Below are 19,859 nucleotides of genomic sequence, written 5' to 3' on the forward strand. Positions count from 1 at the left end.
CCAAAATATTCATAAAAGTCAAATCCGACACCATACATCGGTCCAAGTATTTCAAAACATAACCATCTTAAATATCGGTATCCAAACTATAATACAAAACAAACATACTCATATGTTTCAAATTACAAATATTAACAATTTCTTCAAGAGGGGGAGGAACATTCTCAGCATGACCCTCGCCCCCGTCATCTTCCACAAGCTGTCTGCCAATCACAATCTTCGTCACATCAAGCCTTCCGATGTCAAGCTCGGGAGAAAATAGAGTAACCTGACTAATTGCACGATCAAACCTTGCAGCAAACATCTCAAGGCCCTCCCTAGCAAGCTTCAGAGCCTCCAGCTCACGAAGCGACTCAACATCACACTATTATGACGCACGAGTCTTCACATCAACATGCACCCAATGATAGGGATTTTCCTTGTTCACTTCAACTACTTTGACCTTGTCTTTTTCCTTTTTTCTAACTATTTTTTCGAAGAAACTGAGACAAAAGAAAGGGACAAGAAGGGGAGAAGACAAACCTTTTGAAGACATGTCCTTTTTCCCACTTAAGCAAAAATGATTGGAGTCGTGCATTGTATTTCTTCCCAATGAGGAAACGGCAATAATATTTAATTGCAATTCACTAATTTAGTGGGAAGTTAACAACTGAAATTGTTCACATGCCCAATGCAAACGGTCCGTATCCCAATTGGCCAAGCAAATTATTGCAACCCAGTTACAAGGTAAACAATTATTCAAAACCAATTTTTTCTTTTTTAACCCGTTACATATCTAAATAATAATCATAAAACAAAAATAAAACCCAAGCTTGAAGTAGCAGTAACGCGTGTTGAGCTTGGGGGCTATGGTACTTGCCATTAAACACCTAGGTATAACCACACAAGGTAAACTCAACTTCCTAAACTACGTTTTTCAAGTCAAGCTAAGGGGCTATGTACGGTATTCCTATAACATCAGATGAACCGCGTTATATCTCAGTGTTACGACCCAGCCCAGTTGGCATGTTGGCCGACCCGGCCCGAGGATAAACCGATCTCCGCAGTCGGGTCAACGCGCACAACCTATCCGGTCTGTGACCCAAACACGCGCCCTTGCTACCAGCTGCGTGATAGCTGTGAGAAAGGAAACTTCTTGGAAGGGGGCCTTCCCCTTGTGGGGCCCGCCCTACTGACAAGGTATATAAGGGGAGGGTCCTACCCCTCCCCCCAAGTGCGTCACCATATCCCTATCCTCATACCACCTGCACCCCTTCTGACTTGAGCGTTGGAGTGTCATTGCAGGTGGCACCCCCCTCAACTCACAAAGAGCTCGGGAAGTCGATGGCTCTCTCCACTCGGGTTCCAGGCTCGAATCGAGACCAGGCCCTACCTTTGCACACGACAAGCATCCCTGAACCGTCTGGTAATCGAATAATCGTACATTGGCGCTGTCTATGGGAACATGGACTTTATTTTGGGCACAGTTGGGGTGGACGATGAAGGCGAGCCCCGCAGGGAGGGAAGCCACAGGCGCTCCCACTCGTGAGCGCACCAGATCCCCTCTGCGGCAACCCGAGAGACGACCCTTTGGAGGAACAGGTAGCGATAGCACAAGAATAATACAAGAACTATGCCACAGAGTACAAAACCTAGAATGAGAAGTGGCCAGCAAAAAATGCCATCAACCAACTCCTAGTCAAGAGCGTTCCTGATCTCCTCAAAGGAGAGAAAGAAGCCTCCGAAGAATCCACTCCAGGCGCACTCTGAGCCCTTGAACAGAGTCAGAGAGCTAGGAAAGTAGGGAAGCACCAAGGAGACGGCTAGATCCTGTGATCTACTCCCGATCACCGACGAGAGAAGCCGTAGAAGAAGACCAAGAAGGCAGCAGAGAAAGACCAAGGAGAAGCCGACCACAGCGAGAAGACAGTAGAGAGAGGTCAAGGAGAGGCCGACCACACAGGGAAGACATTAGAGAAAGAACGAGGAAAAGGCAAAAACCGGTGGTCATGGGAGCAACCCCTTTCCACCACTCGATCTTGGAAATCCGGCTGCCTAAGCACTTTGATAAGCCGACAGATATGAGGTATGATGGGACTCAAGATCTCCAGGAGCATCTAACAACCTTTGAGGCCAGGATTAACTTGGAAGGGTTAGGCGATGAAGTGAGGTGTCGCGCTTTCCCCGTAACGTTAGTAGGACCGGCGATTCGTTGATTTAACGCCCTCCTTCAGGGCTCCATAACCACCTTTGCCAACATCAGTCGTGCCTTCTTAGCTCAGTTCACCACACGTATCGCTAAAGCAAAGCACCTGATCAATCTGCTAGGAGTAACACAAAAAGTGGCGAGCTGACCCGGAAGTACTTGGATAGGTTCAACGACGAGTGTTTGGAGATTGACGGCCTAACCGATTCGGTGGCCAGCTTGTGCTTGACCAACGGGTTATTGAATGAGGATTTCAGGGAACACCTTACCACCAAGCCCGTTTGGACGATGCAATAAATTCAGAACATGGCCAGGGAATACATCAATGATAAAGAAGTTAGCCAGGTTGTAGCAGCCAATAAGCGGCAGCACGCCTACTCCAATGCTCGCCCGCCCGGCGGCGGGGAAAGGTCGAAGAAGCACTCCAAAGATGGAGGATCAGCCAAAACCTTCAAGACGTTTCCCCAGGTAGGAAAGTTCACCAACTATAACCCCCTGTCAGCTCCGATCGTCGAAGTCTATCAGCAGATTGCCGACAAGGGCATCTTGTCGAAGCCCCGACAACTCAAGGACAGGACGGGAGAAAACAAAAACCTCTACTGCAGTTACCACAAGGGCTATGGCCATAAGATCCAAGACTGCTTCGACCTGAAAGATGCCCTGGAGCAAGCCATTCGGGAGGGGAAGTTGGCTGATTTTTCCCACCTTATAAGGGAACCGAGGAGGCGGGACGACAAAGACGAGAGCCCGAGGAGGATAGTGAGCGCGGCCTCACTGTTGTAAATGTGGTGATCAGAAGAGATGTTTCCCCCAGATCGAAATCGGCTAGCAAAAAGGACGCCAAGGTCTTAGCTATGTCTTCCGGCTCCACGCCGCCCTCCCGAAGGGTACCGTCGATATCATTCGGCCCCGAAGACCAATGGTTCGACGATGTCCCGGAGAACCCTCCGATGGTGATCACGGCCAGGGTGGGCACCGGCTTGGTAAAATGGATCCTGGTAGACACGGGAGCTGATTCCAACATCATGTTTCATAATGTATTTGATGCTCTGGGCCTACGGGATACTGACTTGAGGGGCCACCAACACGGCATGGTCGGCCTAGGAGATAACTTCATCAAGCCTGACGGAGTAGTTTTCCTCCCGGTCTCCATAGGCGGAGGTCGATGGAAGAGGTCGCTAATGGCGGAGTTCGTTGTTTTAAGAAACTCCACGGCCTACAACCTCATCTTGGAGAGGAAAACCATCAACGATTTTGGGGCAGTAATTTGCACCAAACTGCTATTAATGAAATTTGTTGCTGATGATGGATCAGTTGGGACCATCAGGGGAGATCTGGAAACGGCGTTCGCATGCGACAACGCCAGGCTCTCCCTGAGGAAGAAATCTAAAGAAGTATCCGGTGTCTTCCTCGCCGACCTGGATGCCAGGGTGGATAACAAACCTAGGCCGGAACCCGAGGGGGACCTCGAAAAGTTCAGGGTCGGTGACTCAGATGAAAAGTTCACCTTTGTAAACAGAAACCTACCCCATGACTTGAAAGAACCCCTCATGGAGATGATCAGAGCCAATGGCGACTTGTTCGCCTGGACCCCAGCCGACATGCCGGGTATAGACCCCAATTCATGTCATATCAACTAGCCGTGAGACCGGAGGCAAAGCCGGTGGCCCAAAGGAGGAGAAATATGTCCCAAGAAAGGGCGGAAGAGGTGGCCAGGCAAACGGCCAGCCTACTGAAAGTGGGCTTCATCTGGGAACTCGACTACTCGACGTGGCTGTCGAATATAGTCCTAGTTAAAAAGCCCAGCAGGAAATGGAGAATGTGTGTGGATTATTCCGACCTCAACAAGGCATGTCCCAAAGATTCTTTCCCCCTTCCCAACATTGACGCTCTTGTTGACGCGGTGGCGGGTTACTGGTATATGAGTTTCATGGATGCCTATTCTGGATACAATCAGATACCGATGCACCAACCAGATGAAGAGAAAATGGCGTTTATAACGCCAGGCGGGACATACTGCTACAAGGTGATGCCGTTTGGGCTGAAGAACGCGGGGGCTACGTACCAAAGGCTGATGAACAAGATATTCAAAGACCTCATCGGCAAGACGGTGGAGCTATACGTAGACGACATCCTGGTCAAGACTGCCAAAGCTGAGGACCTCATCGGAGACCTGGAGAACATCTTTGCCTCTCTTCGGAGACACGACATGAGGCTTAGCCCGCTCAAGTGTGCCTTCGCCGTCGAAGCCGGGAAATTTTTGGGGTTTATGATAACCCAAAGAGGGGTGGAGGCCAACCCAGAAAAGTGTGAAGCGATCCTACAAATGAAGAGCCCGGGATGTATGAAAGGCGTCCAGAGGTTGGCGGGTAGGCTCACTGCGCTATCCCGCTTCCTCGGGGCGTCGGCGGCCAAGGCGCTACCCTTCTTCAACCTGATGAGAAAGGGGATAGCATTCGAATGGACCCCGGCATGCGAGGAGGCTTTCAAGAACTTCAAAGAGATAATCTCGGCACCACCTGTCCTGGGAAAGCCTAAGAGCAGAGAGGTGCTATACTTGTACTTGGCTGTAACCGATGAGGCGTTGGCGGCAGTCTTGGTACGAGAAGAAGGGAAGATCCAACAACCAATATATTTCGTAAGTAAAGCACTACAAGGAGCAGAGCTAAGGTACAGTGGTACGTGGCAGAAGTTAACCAATTAAGAGATTCCAAATAAGAGAATAGCACTGCACGTATAGCTCTTAACCAGCTAAGATCTGCCTCACCAATTTAAAAAAGGTTGTCACAAATTTTAGAAATAAAAATACTGGGAGTATGAGTCCCAGGTCGTCTCCTAACGAGTTGTAGGAAAGAGCGCTATTTTATTAATCAGAAAATTCCCAGAAAGTTTGAGTTTTGATAATGAGTAATTAAAATAATTGTGAATTAAAGCAATAAAAATAAACTGAGAATAATTATTGATTTTCCAAATAAAAGGCCTTGACTGGGGAAATAATTAAATGGAAGTCCTATCCTTGTTGGAATCTTCTCAATTGTAGTGTAAAGAGGTTGTTGTTCTCACTTGGTTAACCCTTACTGAGTAAAGGAAAGTATAGTGATTGGACTAACTCTTACTCGCAATTCCTAGTCCTTTCCCTTAGGGAGGTCCAGTGTTAGTAGGTACAGAATTAGCCTACAACATCCAATGTAACTAAGCACTTGAGCATTCCAACTCAAGTGTCTCCTCTTAATTAACACCCATGTTAAGTGGAATTTCTACTCCATTGACATGGATTTAATAATCATAAAAATATAAGAAGACATAATTAAATAAAATAAAATAGAGAAAATTAAAATTAATTAAAAATAAAAATAACTCTATATATTAATAAACTCAAAATGTAACATACTTAATTGAATAGAGTCAATAATCAACTGAAAAGAGTAAAGGATAAAGGAACAAACTAAAGTAGGGTCTTTACGGAGGTAATGGCTCTTCAACATCCACAATCCAAAACAAAAGCATAAACTATCAATATAACACTAATCTAGATTCAGATATAAAATTCAAGTAATCCTAATGTGATGAATCTCAATGTGTGTGGATGCATCTTGAGTCTCTACACGTTCCCTCGCTTTATTCTGTGTTTCTAGGCTAAAAATTAGGTTAAAACGCGGCCCAAAATCGCCTCCAGTGTATTCTGTAATTTCTGCAGATCGCGCAGGTCACGCGTACGCGTTGTCCACGCGTTCGCGTCGTTCAACGATTTTTCTTGTCACGCGTTCACGTCGTCCACACGTTCGTGTCATTCTTGCAGATTCCAATCCACGCGTTTGCGTCAGGCATGCGTTCGCGTCACTGCGATTTCTCCAATTCGTGCGTTCGCGTGAGCCATGCGCTCGCGTCAGTGTTTGCTGGTCATCTCCTTAGTTTCTTGTGTTCCTTCCATTTATGCAAGCTTCCTCTCCATTCTCTAAGCCATTCCTGTCATATGAAGCCTGAAACACTTAACACACGGATCACGGCATCGAATGGTATAAAGGAGGATAAAAATATATAATTAAAAAATCTCTAGGAAGCAAGTTTTCAACCATGGAACAATTTTGGGAAGGAATTGTAAATACATGCTAATCATATGAATAAGTGGGTAAGGACTTGATAAAACCACACAATTAAACACAATATAAATCATAAAATAATGATTTATCAACCTCCCCACACTTAAACACTAGCATGTCCTCATGCTTAGTTGAAGGAGATAAAATAAAATGAGTAGGGAAATGTAAAACTCATGAAGTGCAATGCAACCTATATATATGAATGCAACTATATGGTTCTTGTCTACTTGGTTAAAATAAATAAGCTCTTCAAGACAAACATAAATTTAATTTTCACTTACTTAATTTATATAGTAAAAACAAGTAACATTGTAAGAAGACAGCTCATGAAAGCAGGGAACATAGAATTAAGCACTGAACCCTCACTGATGGTGTATGTGCACTTTAGTCTCTCTAGTGTATAGGGTAATCACTCTACTCTTCTCTAATCATGCTTTCTAAACTTTGTTTCTCACCTAACCAATCAACAATAATTAATGTACCAATGCAAACATCATGAGGTCTTTTCAAGGCTGTAATGGGACTAAGGTAAGGGTGAGGGTGTATATATGGCTAAGTGAGCTATAAATTGAATCTTTAATTAACCTAAGCTTTCACCTAACATACATACACTCTATATAACTCTAGAATCATGCCTAGCCACCCAAAAATTTGCACTTCTGCATTACACACTCATGCATCAAATTTCTTTTAATTTTTATCATATATGCATTGATCTTTGAACTTAACTTAACTTAAAATCGGGGTAATTTTGTCCCCTTATTTATTTATTTATTGAATATTTTTAGATTTTTTTTATATATGAAAATAAATATAGCTTATCAATGCACATGAATTTTAAATTTTCATAGTTTCACATGAGTAGGTACCCAAATTTCCATTATTTTATCATGACACATTCCCTTATTAACCCTTGTTCCCACAATTCTCCCATACTTAATTAACACACAATTTCTATCTTAAGCTAACCAAAGATTCAATTGGGATATTTAATTATTTTTCCGCTTAAGGCTAGTAATATGGTAAAATATAGAACAAATGGGATAAAAAGGCTCAAAGTGGCTAACAAAGGTAATTTAAAGGGTAGGCTTATTTGGGATAAGTGAGCTAAAATCAAATAATGGCCTCAATCATATGCATGCATATAACACATTAAACATTGGACATATAGGATGAAACAAAATAAAGATTACAATCATAGAGAAGTAAACACACAAGAATAAAATATTTATGGTTAAATAATGTAACCATGTAATTAAGCTCAAAATCTCACGGGTTGTGTGTTCTTAGCATTTTTTTTTTAAACTATGTTCCAAATACAACTTCAAACAAATTTAACACAGAAGTTTTAAGTTAGTGAAATTTTTCAAAAATGGGGTCTTAGAAGAAACTTATTATCTTTAATCAAGTAGAACATGTATGTAAATAACCTATTTCTATGCAATCTATCCTATCCCAGACAAAAGAAAAATTAACTAAATATCCTTTTTTATCGGTGTTTAGGGAAGAGAATTTACCTCCGGAAGTCAGGTACTGACCGACCTTCCCACACTTAAGACTTTGCACCGTCCTTGGCGCCATCTGTTAGGAACAAAGGGGGGCTGGTAGTAGTATCTCCACCATCGGGACCATCATGGCTCCCTATGCTGGTAAATGAAGTGGAGTCCGGGGTGTCTGGGTCTTTGTCAGGTCTGTATTTTCCCATAAATAGCTCATTGAGGTATGTGAATCGGCACTAGTTACGGCGCTCTCTTAGCTTTGCTTTGTATTCCTGCCGATCCAACCTTTCAAGTATTTGATGGAGCAGTTGGTTTGTTGTAGGTGCTTGTGGTGTGGAAGAAGAGGGGGTGTCTTCTGCTGGTTCTCTGCTCCGGTTGATAGTGGCTGCTGGAGGTCTGATATACTTCCCGTTAGGGACATATTGATCATCTCGTGGGATCATAGCCTTGATATCCCCAGCTCTATAGGAGACTCCGACTGCTGAGACTAGATCTGAAACCAAAGTGGGAAATGGTAAGTTGACCGTAATTTGTACGTGTCCCAAAGCATGCTGAATGTGTCTTGGTAAATTGAGGTGCTGGTCTGTTAGGATACACCAGAATAAAACAACCATATCTGCAGTGAAGGAGAATTCATGAGTGCTTGGAAAGACATAATGGAACATGATTTGTGCCCATACTCGAGCCTCCAAGGTAAGTGCTGAAGCCGATATGCCCTTAGGTCGGGAACGATGGTATCCGTAGATCCATAGGCTGCCAGGTTGTGCAATGACTCTGAGAACAGCGTCCCAGTCAAATTGGTATGTCTGGCGCTTGAGTGAGGCTTCTTGGAATGCGTCCAATCATTCTGGATCAGGGGGAAGATCTAAAGCTTGTTGAATGGACTCTTCAGTTATGGGGACTTGCTTTTGAGGACATAGACAGATTACATGGTTGGCATGTGAAAGTTGGAGTAGAATTCTACTACCCATGAAAGATTAACCTGCCGTGACTGTCTCCGTAGGAATTCCCATTGTCTTCGCTCAATGCGGGGCTCAACAAATTCAGAAATGTGGGTTGGGAGGATAAGAAGGTGCTCATTGTTATAGTTCCTTGCTGCCATGATGGGGAACATCTGCTCACAGTAGCGGTTAGGAAACCGCGCAGTGTCCTTTGCTGGAAAAGCTTTTTATTTTTCATCGACCTTGATGATCCTCTTGGTTCGTTTTGTTGAGGGTGTCACCGCTGTTGAAGATGGCTCTGCCACTAATGCTCTTTTTGTTCATCTCTTTGCTGGTGGTTTGGGAGTAGCTTTATCTTTACCTTTCTTGGTGGCCATCCTGAAAAAAAGGGAAGAGAAAGTAATATATAAAGCGAAGGGTTCGAGCAAGGGAGCGAACATTATGGTTGATAATCAATGCATGGTAAAGAGGGATGTCATTAGCACATGGTCTAGACTACATGTGAAAAGTTCATCAAAGGTAATATAGCAAGTGCATGGGATGGCAATTGAATGCGAGATGTTTATTGGCATGCCGGCAAAGGCATGAGTAGCATAGATCAAGCATTCAATGTCCAAGTTAGATTACCAAGTCTTTCAAACCGGCAATATGTTTGTATTGACAATTATATTAAATTAATAAAATATAAAAGGGGTTTTGTGAAAAACAGGCATTAAAGTAGTAGAATAGAATAATTTAGAATAATGCACAATGCCATACGGGTTTTTTCACAAACACTTGGCATGCATGTTGAATATGTTATTGGAAGTAGTAAATTTAGTCATGCAAGCAACCCTTTTGAAAACTAATATATAATTGTCAAACAATTCATAATAACTCACAAGCAAAATATGAAAGAAGATAATGACCCAAATAAATTTCTAACACCAATTAAAGGAATAAAAAGAAAAGTAAAAGGAAAATAGAATATAGATAATGAAAAGAAAAATAAATAAGAAAACATGAATAAAAGAAAAAGAGTGATAATGAAGAAGTAAAGAGGGAAGAAGAAAAGAACCTTGATAAGAAAAGTGAAAAAGAAAAAGGGAGAAAGTAAAAAGTGAGAAAGAATAGAGAAGGAAGAAGAGAGAAGTAGGAAGTAAGAAGGGATAAGAAAAATTAGGATTTGGGGAAGAAAAGATAAGATATTTTGGCTGATGTGGATGATCTGTGCGCCGCATGTGACGCGGACGCGTGGGGCACGCGGTCGCGTGACTCGATTTGTGCGAATGGCGCGAGAGTAGCTGCGCGTTCGTGCAACTCTCTGTTTCAAACCCATTTTGCTAAATTTTTAGGGTGACGCGATCGCGTGATTGACGCGATCACGTGAATGGCCATGTTTGGAGGACGACACGGCCGCGTGGGGTACGCGGTCGCATGATGGGGCTGGTGCTTCCAGCATCATTCCAGCCCAGCTCCATCGCAACTTGCTGCCATACACCTCTTTTACGTCGATTTTTAGGGGCACGCATTCGCGTGGGTGACGCGAACGCGTGGGAGGCTTATTTCCCAAATGACGCGGCCGCGTCAGTCACGCGGTCGCGTGGGCATGATTGTGCCTAAGGCACGCCTCCAGCCACGCTCTCTGGTGCACGAAATTGTGATCTCAACGGCGCCAAAAACTTGGTACGCATGATCATAATCTCAATTCCTTTTCACAACTCCGCACAACTAACCAGCAAGTGCACTGGGTCGTCCAAGTAATAAACCTTACGTTAGTAAGGGTCGATCCCACGGAGATTGTCGGCTTGAAGCAAGCTGTGGTCATCTTTTTAAATCTCAGTCAGGCAGATTTAAATGGTTATGAGGTTTTGATAATTAAAAGATAAATAAAACATAAAATAAGATAGAGATACTTATGTAATTCATTGGTGAGAATTTCAGATAAGCGTATGGAGGTGCTTTGTTCCTTCTGAATCTCTGCCTTCCTACTGCCTTCATTTAATCATTCATACTCCTTTCCATGGCAAGTTGTATGTTGGGGGATCACCGTCGTCAATGGCTACCGTCCGTCCTCTCAGTGAAAATGGTCCAAATGCGCTGTCACCGCACGGCTAATCATCTGTCGGTTCTCACTCATGTTGGAATAGGATCCATTGATCCTTTTGCGTCTGTCACTACGCCCAACACTCGCGAGTTTGAAGCTTGTCACGGTCACCCCATCCCAGATCCTACTCGGAATACCACATACAAGGTTTAGACTTTCCGGATCTCAAGAATGCTGCCAATTGATTCTAGCTTATACCACGAAGACTCCGATCTTTCATAATGGAGGCTAAGAGATATGTATTCAAGCTTGTTTTCATGTAGAACGGAAGTAGTTGTCAGGCACGCGTTCATAGGTGAGAATGGTGATGAGTGTCACATAATCATCACATTCATCATGTTCTTGGGTGTGAATGAATATCTTAGAATAAGAATAAGCTTGAATTGAATAGAAAAACAATAGTACTTTGCATTAATTCATGAGGAACAACAGAGCTCCACACCTTAATCTATGAGGTGTAGATACTCCATCGTTGAAAATACATAAGTGATGAAGGTCCAGGCATGGCCGTGAGGCCAGCCCCCTAAATGTGATCAAGAGATCGAAAGTGATACAAAGATAGTCTCAAAAATGATCAAAAGATGTGAAATAAATCACTAAAAGTAGTTTTTATACTAAACTAGTCACTAGGGTTTACAGAAAATGAGTAACTAAGTGCAGATAGTGCAGAAATCCACTTCTGGGGCCCACTTGGTGTGTGCTTGGGCTGAGCATTGAAACTTTCATGTGTAGAGACTTCTCTTGGAGTTAAACGCCAGCTTTCAGCCTGTTTGTGGCGTTAACTCTGGTTTGTAACCTGTTTCTGGCATTTAACTTCAGAATAGGGCAAGAAGTTGGCGTTTGAATGCTAGTTTGGGTCATCAAAACTCGGGAAAAGTATGGACTATTATATATTGATGCAAAGCCCTGGATGTCTAATTTCCAACATAATTGAGAGCGCGCCAATTGGGTTTTTGTTGCTCCAGAAAATCCACTTCGAGTGCAGGGAGGTCAGAATCCAACAACATCTATAGTCCTTTTTCAGCCTCTGATTCAGATTTTTGCTCAGGTCTCCCAATTTCAGCCAGAAAATACCTGAAATCACAGAAAAATACACAAACTCATAGTAAAGTCCAAAAATATGAATTTTACTTAAAAACTAATAAAAACATAGTAAAAACTAACTAAATCATACTAAAAACTATGTAAAAACAATGCCAAAAAGCGTATAAATTATCCGCTCATCACTCTCGCATGACTCTCTGTTCAAATTGTTTTCTTCCCAACGCACTGGTGACGCGGACGTGTCAGCGCCACTTTTGCGTCGCGTGCGTGTGTTTTTTTTTATTAAAAATATGCAGAATGCTAATGCAAATGCAAACTATATGCAGGGATTATGAGAAGAGTCATTAACATTATAAATATAAAATAAAGCAAAAATAAAACTAAGACGGAAATGGAACAATTATACCATGGTGGGTTGTCTCCCACCTAGCACTTTGCTTTTATGTCCTTAAGTTGGACGCTCGTTAGGCTCATTCTGCCTCTATCGGTGGGTCTTCCAAGAGGAAGACCTCTAGTTCCTTACGATTCTTCATCTTCTCACCATGGTAAAGCTTCAGGCGATGTCCATTGACCTTCAGAAATTTGGAGCTAGTAGGATGACGCAGGTGAAAAACTCCGTATGGCTCTGCCTTTTCTACTCTGTAGGGGCCTTCCCATCTTGATCTCAGTTTACCTGACATAAGTCTCAGTCTAGAGTTATATAGAAGAACTAACTCCCCTGGTCTGAATTCTCTCATTTTTATATGGTTGTCATGGACAGCCTTCATTTTCTCCTTGTAACGTCTAGAGTTGTCATATGCTTCTAGGCGAAGGTTTTCTAGTTCTGCTAGTTACAGTTTTCTTTCAGCACCAGCTTTCTTAGGATTCATGTTGCACTCCTTCATAGTCCAGAAAGCTTTGTGTTCCACCTCTACTGGGAGGTGGCAAGCCTTTCTGTATACCAAGCGGAAGGGGCTCATCCCAATGGGTGTCTTGTACGCTGTTCTATATGCCCAGAGTGCATCTTGTAGCCTGGCACTCCAGTCCTTCCTATGAGGTTTTACTATGTTTTCCAGAATACGCTTAATTTCTCTATTAGAGACTTCTGCTTGCCCATTGGTCTGGGATGATAAGCTGTTGCTACCTTGTGAATTATCCCATGCCTTTTCAGTAATCATGTTAGTCTCCTGTTACAAAAGTGAGTGCCTTGATCGCTCACGATTGCTCGTGGTGATCCAAAGCGACAAATAATATGGTTTCTAACAAAGGAAACAACAGTGTTAACATCATCATTGCGGGTAGGAATTGCTTCCACCTATTTAGAAACATAATCTACAGCTAACAGTATATAAAGGTAACCATTAGAATTTGGGAATGGACCCATGAAGTCAATGCCCCAAACATAAAAAATTTCACAGAAAAGCATAATCTGTTGAGGCATCTCATCCCTCTTGGATATATTACCAAATCTTTGGCATGGAGAACAAGATTTACAAAATTCAGTAGCGTCTTTAAAGAGAGTAGGCCACTAGAATCCATAGTCTAGAATTTTTCTAGCTGTTATTTGAGAGCTAAAATGTCCTCCACTCTCAGATGAGTGGCAAGCCTCTAAAATGGACTGGAATTCTGATTGAGGCACACACCGTCTAATTACCCGGTCAGCACCACACCTCCATAGATATGGATCATCCCATATATAATATTTGGACTCGCTTTTCAGCTTGTCTCTTTGGTGCTTGGTAAAATTTGGAGAAAAGGTGTGGCTAACTAGATAATTAGCTACAGGTGCATACCAAGGAACTACTTCAGATACTGCTTGTAAGGTATCAAATGGGAAATTATCTTTTATAGGAGTGGAGTCATCCTTAATGTGCTCAAGGCGACTCAGGTGGTCTGCCACTAAATTCTGGTTATCACTCCTATCTTTAATTTCTAAATCAAATTCTTGCAGCAGCAGTATCCAATGTATTAGCCTTGGTTTGGACTCCTTTTTAGCTAGTAAATATTTTAGAGCTGCATGGTTTGAGTACGCTACTACCTTAGTACCAAGTTAATAGGCTCGGAATTTTTCCAGAGCAAAAACAATAGCAAGAAGCTCTTTTTCAGTAGTAGTATAATTAGATTGAGCAGCGTCTAAAGTCTTAGATGCATAGGCAATCACAAAAGGATCCTTACCTTCGCGCTGAGCCAGCGCCATTCCTACTGCCTGGTTGGAAGCATCACACATAATTTCGAATGGCTGGCTCCAGTCTGGTCCTCTTACAATTGGAGTTTGAGTCAGGGCGATCTTCAGCTTATCAAATGCTTGCAGACAGCTCTCACTGAACTCGAACTCAATATCTTTCTGCAGCAATCTGGATAAAGGCAATGCTACCTTACTGAAGTCCTTAATAAATCTCCTGTAAAAACCTGCATGGCCAAGGAACGAGCGGACTTCCCTCACGGAGGAGGGGTTTATAGAAATAACATCCACCTTTGCTGGATCTACAGAAATGCCAGTATTAGACACAACATGTCCTAGTACAATTCCTTGTCTTACCATAAAGTGACTTTTTTCAAAATTCAACACAAGATTTGTACTAACACACCTGTCTAATACTCTAGATAAACTATCCAAGCAAAGGCTAAATGAGTCTTGAACACAGCTACTTTATGAGTCTTGGCCGTGGCCCTAAGCACTTTGTTTTCCAGTATTACCACCGGATACATAAATGCCACAGACACATAACTGGGTGAACCTTTTCAGATTGTGACTCAGCTTTGCTAGAGTCCCCAATTAGAGGTGTCCAGGGTTCTTAAGCACACTCTTTTTGCTTTGGATCACGACTTTAACCGCTCAGTCTCAAGCTTTTCACTTGACACCTTCACGCCACAAGCACATGGTTAGGGACAGCTTGGTTCAGCCTCTTAGGCCAGGATTTTATTCCTTTGGGCCCTCCTATCCATTAATGCTCAAAGCCTTGGATCCTTTTTATTTTACCCTTGCCTTTTGGTTTAAAGAGCTCTTGGCTTTTTCTGCTTGCTTTTCTTTTTCTTTCTCTTTTTTTTCTTTTATTTTTGCCTTTTTTTTTTGCAAGCCTTGTTTTTCACTGCTTTTTATTGCTTCAAAAATCAATTTTATGATTTTTCAGATCATCAATAACATTTCTCCTTTTTCTTTATTCTTTCAAGAGCCAACAATTTTAACATTCATAAACAACAAATTCAAAAGACATATGCACTGTTCAAGCATTCATTCAGAAAACAAGAAGTATTGTCACCACATCAAAATAATTAAACTAATCTCAAGGATGAATTCGAAATTCATGTACTTCTTGTTCTTTTGTAATTAAAACATTTTTTCATTTAAGAAAGGTGATGGATTCATAGGACATTCATAGCTTTCAGACATAGACACTTAAACACTAATGATCATGTAATAAAGACACAAACATAAATAAACATAAAGCATAGTAAACGAAAAACAGAAAAATAAAGAACAAGGAAATTAAAGAACGGGTCCACCTTAGTGATGGCGGCTAGTTCTTCCTCTTGAAGATCTTATGGAGTGCTTTAGCTCATCAACGTCTCTTCCTTGCCTTTGTTGCTCATCCCTCATGGCTCTTTAATCTTCTCTAATTTTATGGAGGAGGATAGAATACTCTTGGTGCTCCACCCTTAGTTGTCCCATGTTGGAACTTAATTCTCCTAGGGAGGTGTTAATTTGCTCCCAATAGTTTTGTGGAGGAAAGTGCATCCCTTGAGGCATTTCAGGGATTTCATGATGAGGAATTTCCTCATGCTCTTGTTGAGGTCCATGAGTGGGCTCTCTTGTTTGCTCCATCCTCTTTTTAGTGATGGGTTTGTCCTCTTCAATGAGGATGTCTCCCTCTATGACAATCCCAGCCGAATTGCAGAGGTGACAAATGAGGTGAGGAAAGGCTAACCTTGCCAAAGTGGAGGACTTGTCAGCCACCTTGTAGAGTTCTTAAGGTATAATCTCATGAACTTCCACTTCCTCCCCAATCATGATACTATGGATCATGATAGCCCGGTCTATAGTAACTTCAGACCGATTGCTAGTAGGAATGATAGACCGTTGGATGGACTCCAACCATCCTCTAGGCACAGGCTTAAGGTCATGCCTTCTCAATTGAACCGGCTTGCCTCTTGAGTCAATTTTCTATTGAGCTCCTTCCACACATATGTCCAAGAGGACTTGGTCCAACCTTTGATCAAAGTTCACCCTTCTAGTGTAGGGGCGTGCGTTTTCTTGCATCATTGGCAAGTTGAACGCCAACCTTACATTTTCTGGACTGAAATCTAAGTATTTCCCCCCACTACAAAAAAAAAGGCCTATGGTCATGGTAAAAAACCGTGACCATAGCTAGTAAAAAGGGTGACCATAGATCTATGGTCACGGTTTTGGACCTATGGTCACGGTTTTTTACCGTGGCCTATTCTCTCGTGGCCATAGGTCTATGGTCACGGTTTTTTGATCTATGGTCACGGTTTCTATGGTCACGGTTTCAATTTTTAAAATCTGACACTTTAGGCCACGTTTTTTTACCGTGACCATATGTTAATCTATGGTCACGCGTGAAAACCGTGACCATAGCCTTATCTATGGTCACCCCCCCTTAAAACCGTGACCATAGCCTTATCTATGGTCACAGTTTTCACCGTGACCATAGCCTTATCTATGGTCACGGTATATAGCTCTATGGTCACGGTTTTTACCGTGACCATAGCTCTATGGTCACCCCCCCTAAAACCGTGACCATAGCCTTATCTATGGTCACGGTTTTCACCGTGACTATAGCCTCTATGGTCAGCCCCTTTAAAACCGTGACCATAGCCTTATCTATGGTCACGGTTTTTACCGTGACCATAGCCTCTATGGTCACCCTTCCTTAAAACCGTGACCATAGCCTTATCTATGGTCACAGTTTTCACCGTGACCATAGCCTCTATGGTCACCCCTCTTTAAAACCGTGACCATAGCCTTATCTATGGTCACAGTTTTCACCGTGACCATAACTCTATGGTCACCCCTCTTTAAACTGTGACCATAGCTTATCTATGGTCACCCTATTTAAAAAACCATGACCATAGCTTACTTTATTTTATAAGATTTATTTTTTAAAAGCATAATCACATTCCAAATTTATGATAATCAAAAAATAAATCTAAAAATGAAAAACTCAAAAAATCTAAATAATAAAATTTATATTATAAACTGGATATGTTTTTAGTCCAAACAACACAAATAAAAATACAGTGTAATTTATTCATTTCATGTAAAATACATAACACATCAATATATATATATATATATATATGAGACCCATCTCATCTCATATTACTATGAAAAATGTTTTCTTCATATCATCCCCACTGTGCTTAGCACATCGCTCAACTAGCCTCAAAACAAAATTTGGCATCCCCAATGTGTTCAGCATATCCAATGCTTTCCTATGAGCACTCTGCAGAATCATTTAGTGTTAGCATTGCTAGAAACAAAATCTAAAGCAACATTTTAAATTTAGCTTTTCACCAAAGAAGAGATAGAAGTTACACTTGTTCAAAACCAACTTATTAGTCACAAATGAAATCTGCAAGAAAATGAACTATTTCTTCAAAGAGTGCTATGTAAACAACAATTTTGACAACTATATATAACTATACAAAAAGTAAATGAGATGTCTGTTTCAAACTTGTTATGCCGTTCCATTAAACATCTTTCAAAAACTAGTTGTTTACGTGAAAGTTCAAAAAGTATACTAATACATATAATCTAACATTCATAACAGATAATAAAAAAAGGAGATTATAGCTAAACATAAACAATAGTTTTAATCTAAGTGTTTGTTGATCCTATCTTTCATATCTTTCTGGCCATGGATCAGGTATATCATCATCGTATTAAATGTATGAAAGGAAGGCAAGGGAAGAATGAAAATACCTTCAAGCGTTCCCTTTGCCCATGTATTGATGAAAGGATGGTTTCCACAAGTGCAGTAGAATTCTGCAGCTCAAGCCTTGAGTTTCTAACCGATTGCATAGCTTGTGCCTCCTCGTCAAAGATCCTCAAAGCATGGCTGGAATCCCCATTCTGCCACATCAAATTAATTGATAAAAGGTTAGAAAACATTATAACTTACAAGTCTATACAAAAATTTAACAATCAAAGATGATAATTTTAAAAAACAAGCTCAGCTCAAAGGTTCAAGTGTTTCTAGTAACATTCGAGTGAAAACAATTTATCAGAAAAAGCATTTCAGCAAGTTATTGCCCTATAAATAAGTGTTTAATTTCAGATGATAATGCATTGTGCAACATCATAGTGGATTACTGTACCATATAAAAAGAGAGGGCATTCAATTGTCTTGTCCCGTTCAGTATGATAACCCTTGTAGACGACTTTTGCTCTACCAAAACCTGTCAAATTAAAATGAAGTATCAAGAGACAAACTAACATTTTGAAAAAGAAAAAAAATAATGAAAGGAAAATATTAAGAACAATAGTTGAAACATCCCAAAAATGAGAATTAATCAGTAAAGTATCACACTTTGACACAAAATAATAGAAACAACAAAGCAATTAATAACTATGCAGAACATGACCTATTCAAGTTAGCACTAGAACCTATGTGAAGCTTCACACCTCAGATTGTGTAACTGTTGTCTTGAAATGGTGTGTGAGTGAATTAAAAAATAATAAAACTAATTGAAAGCCCACATTTCAAGTGGCCGGTGTTGAGGCATGGAAGATAAGCAAAATTGGGAGTAGGTAAAGTGAAAAACGCTGAAAATGAGTGAAGAAAACAAAGAACTTTTAAGAGGAAATTATGAACTTGATCATCCTCGGGTTTGGTGTAAGAAGCCATAATAACGATGTGTTTTTTTTTTTATTTCTGGAACCTTGGAATCAAATTGCAGAGATATTGCAATTTGTAAAGTGAATTTTGTGAAATAAATCCATAAATTGAGAAAGAAAAAGGAACCTGCAAATGATGGCAAGTATGAAGGTGAAGAATAATAATTCTGGTTCAGGAACATGATTTATGACAAAGTATAATGGTGTTGTTTAACGAAGAGGCAAATATCTTTGGCAAATATCAACTAAATTAAGAACAAATCAAAAACAAATACAAGTAATAATTTGAAGTTTCAATAATCCTAAATTACTAATCAGAACAAGTAAAAAAAAACAAGTAACAACTCAGAAAAAATACTATATAGAACAATAATCAACGACCCTAATATTCACAAGTTCTGAAAATTAAAAACAACATTCTTAATCAAAAGTTCTAATAATCAAAATCAACACTTTTACCCAACATCAGAAGTTCTCGTTATCAAAATTTCTATTCCCTAATGAGAACATTAATTCATTATAATAACTAATTATTTACCTGAGAAGAGAAGAAGAGGACGACCGGAGAAGAGAGTTAAGAAGAGGTGGCGAGGCGGGATGGACAACGGCAGCAGCGCGGCTCCTCCCTCTCTCACGCGCGTCTTTCACCCTCAAGCGCTGACGAAGAACCCAGCAGCGACAACGAGCGACGGCCCGTGATGAGAGCGGCGACAGCTTCACGGCGACGAGCTGGGCGCGACGTCGGCACGCTCTTCTCCCTCTCCTTCCCTTCTTCTTCCCCCTCGAGCTCCCCCTGTTTCTCGTTTTCTTCCTTTTCTGAACGTGTGTGCGCGTTGTGTTTTGTTAAAATTTTTAAAAGATAAAATATTTAAAATTATAAAAAATACATGAAAATCTTAATTAATTTAAACTCAAATGATTAAAACTGTTACCATAAAACCCTTTAGGTCACCCCTAAAACCGTGACCATAGACCCTTGTAGGTCACCCTTTTGAAAAATCGTGACCATAGACACTTTTTGGTTATTGTAAAAAACCGTGACCATAGACCCTTTTAGGTCACCCTTTCTCAAAACCGTGACCATAGACTCCTTTTTGGTCACTGTAAAAAATCATGACCATAGACACCTTTAGGTCACCCCAAAACTGTGACCATAGACCCTTTTA

The 19,859-nt window shown here is 41.2% G+C and overlaps 1 long non-coding RNA gene across 1 annotated transcript; it reads right to left on the bottom strand.

Annotated features, from left to right (window-relative positions):
- LOC107616556 lies at nt 17,078-19,534 on the bottom strand. Its single transcript, XR_001614556.2, has 4 exons — nt 19,232-19,534; nt 18,174-18,254; nt 17,779-17,928; nt 17,078-17,299 (listed from the first exon to the last, which is right to left on the bottom strand). It is a non-coding gene; the product is annotated as an uncharacterized LOC107616556 (long non-coding RNA).

Source organism: Arachis ipaensis, chromosome B09 (assembly GCF_000816755.2).
Source record: "Arachis ipaensis cultivar K30076 chromosome B09, Araip1.1, whole genome shotgun sequence".
In the NCBI taxonomy this organism is placed as follows: Eukaryota; Viridiplantae; Streptophyta; class Magnoliopsida; order Fabales; family Fabaceae; genus Arachis; species Arachis ipaensis.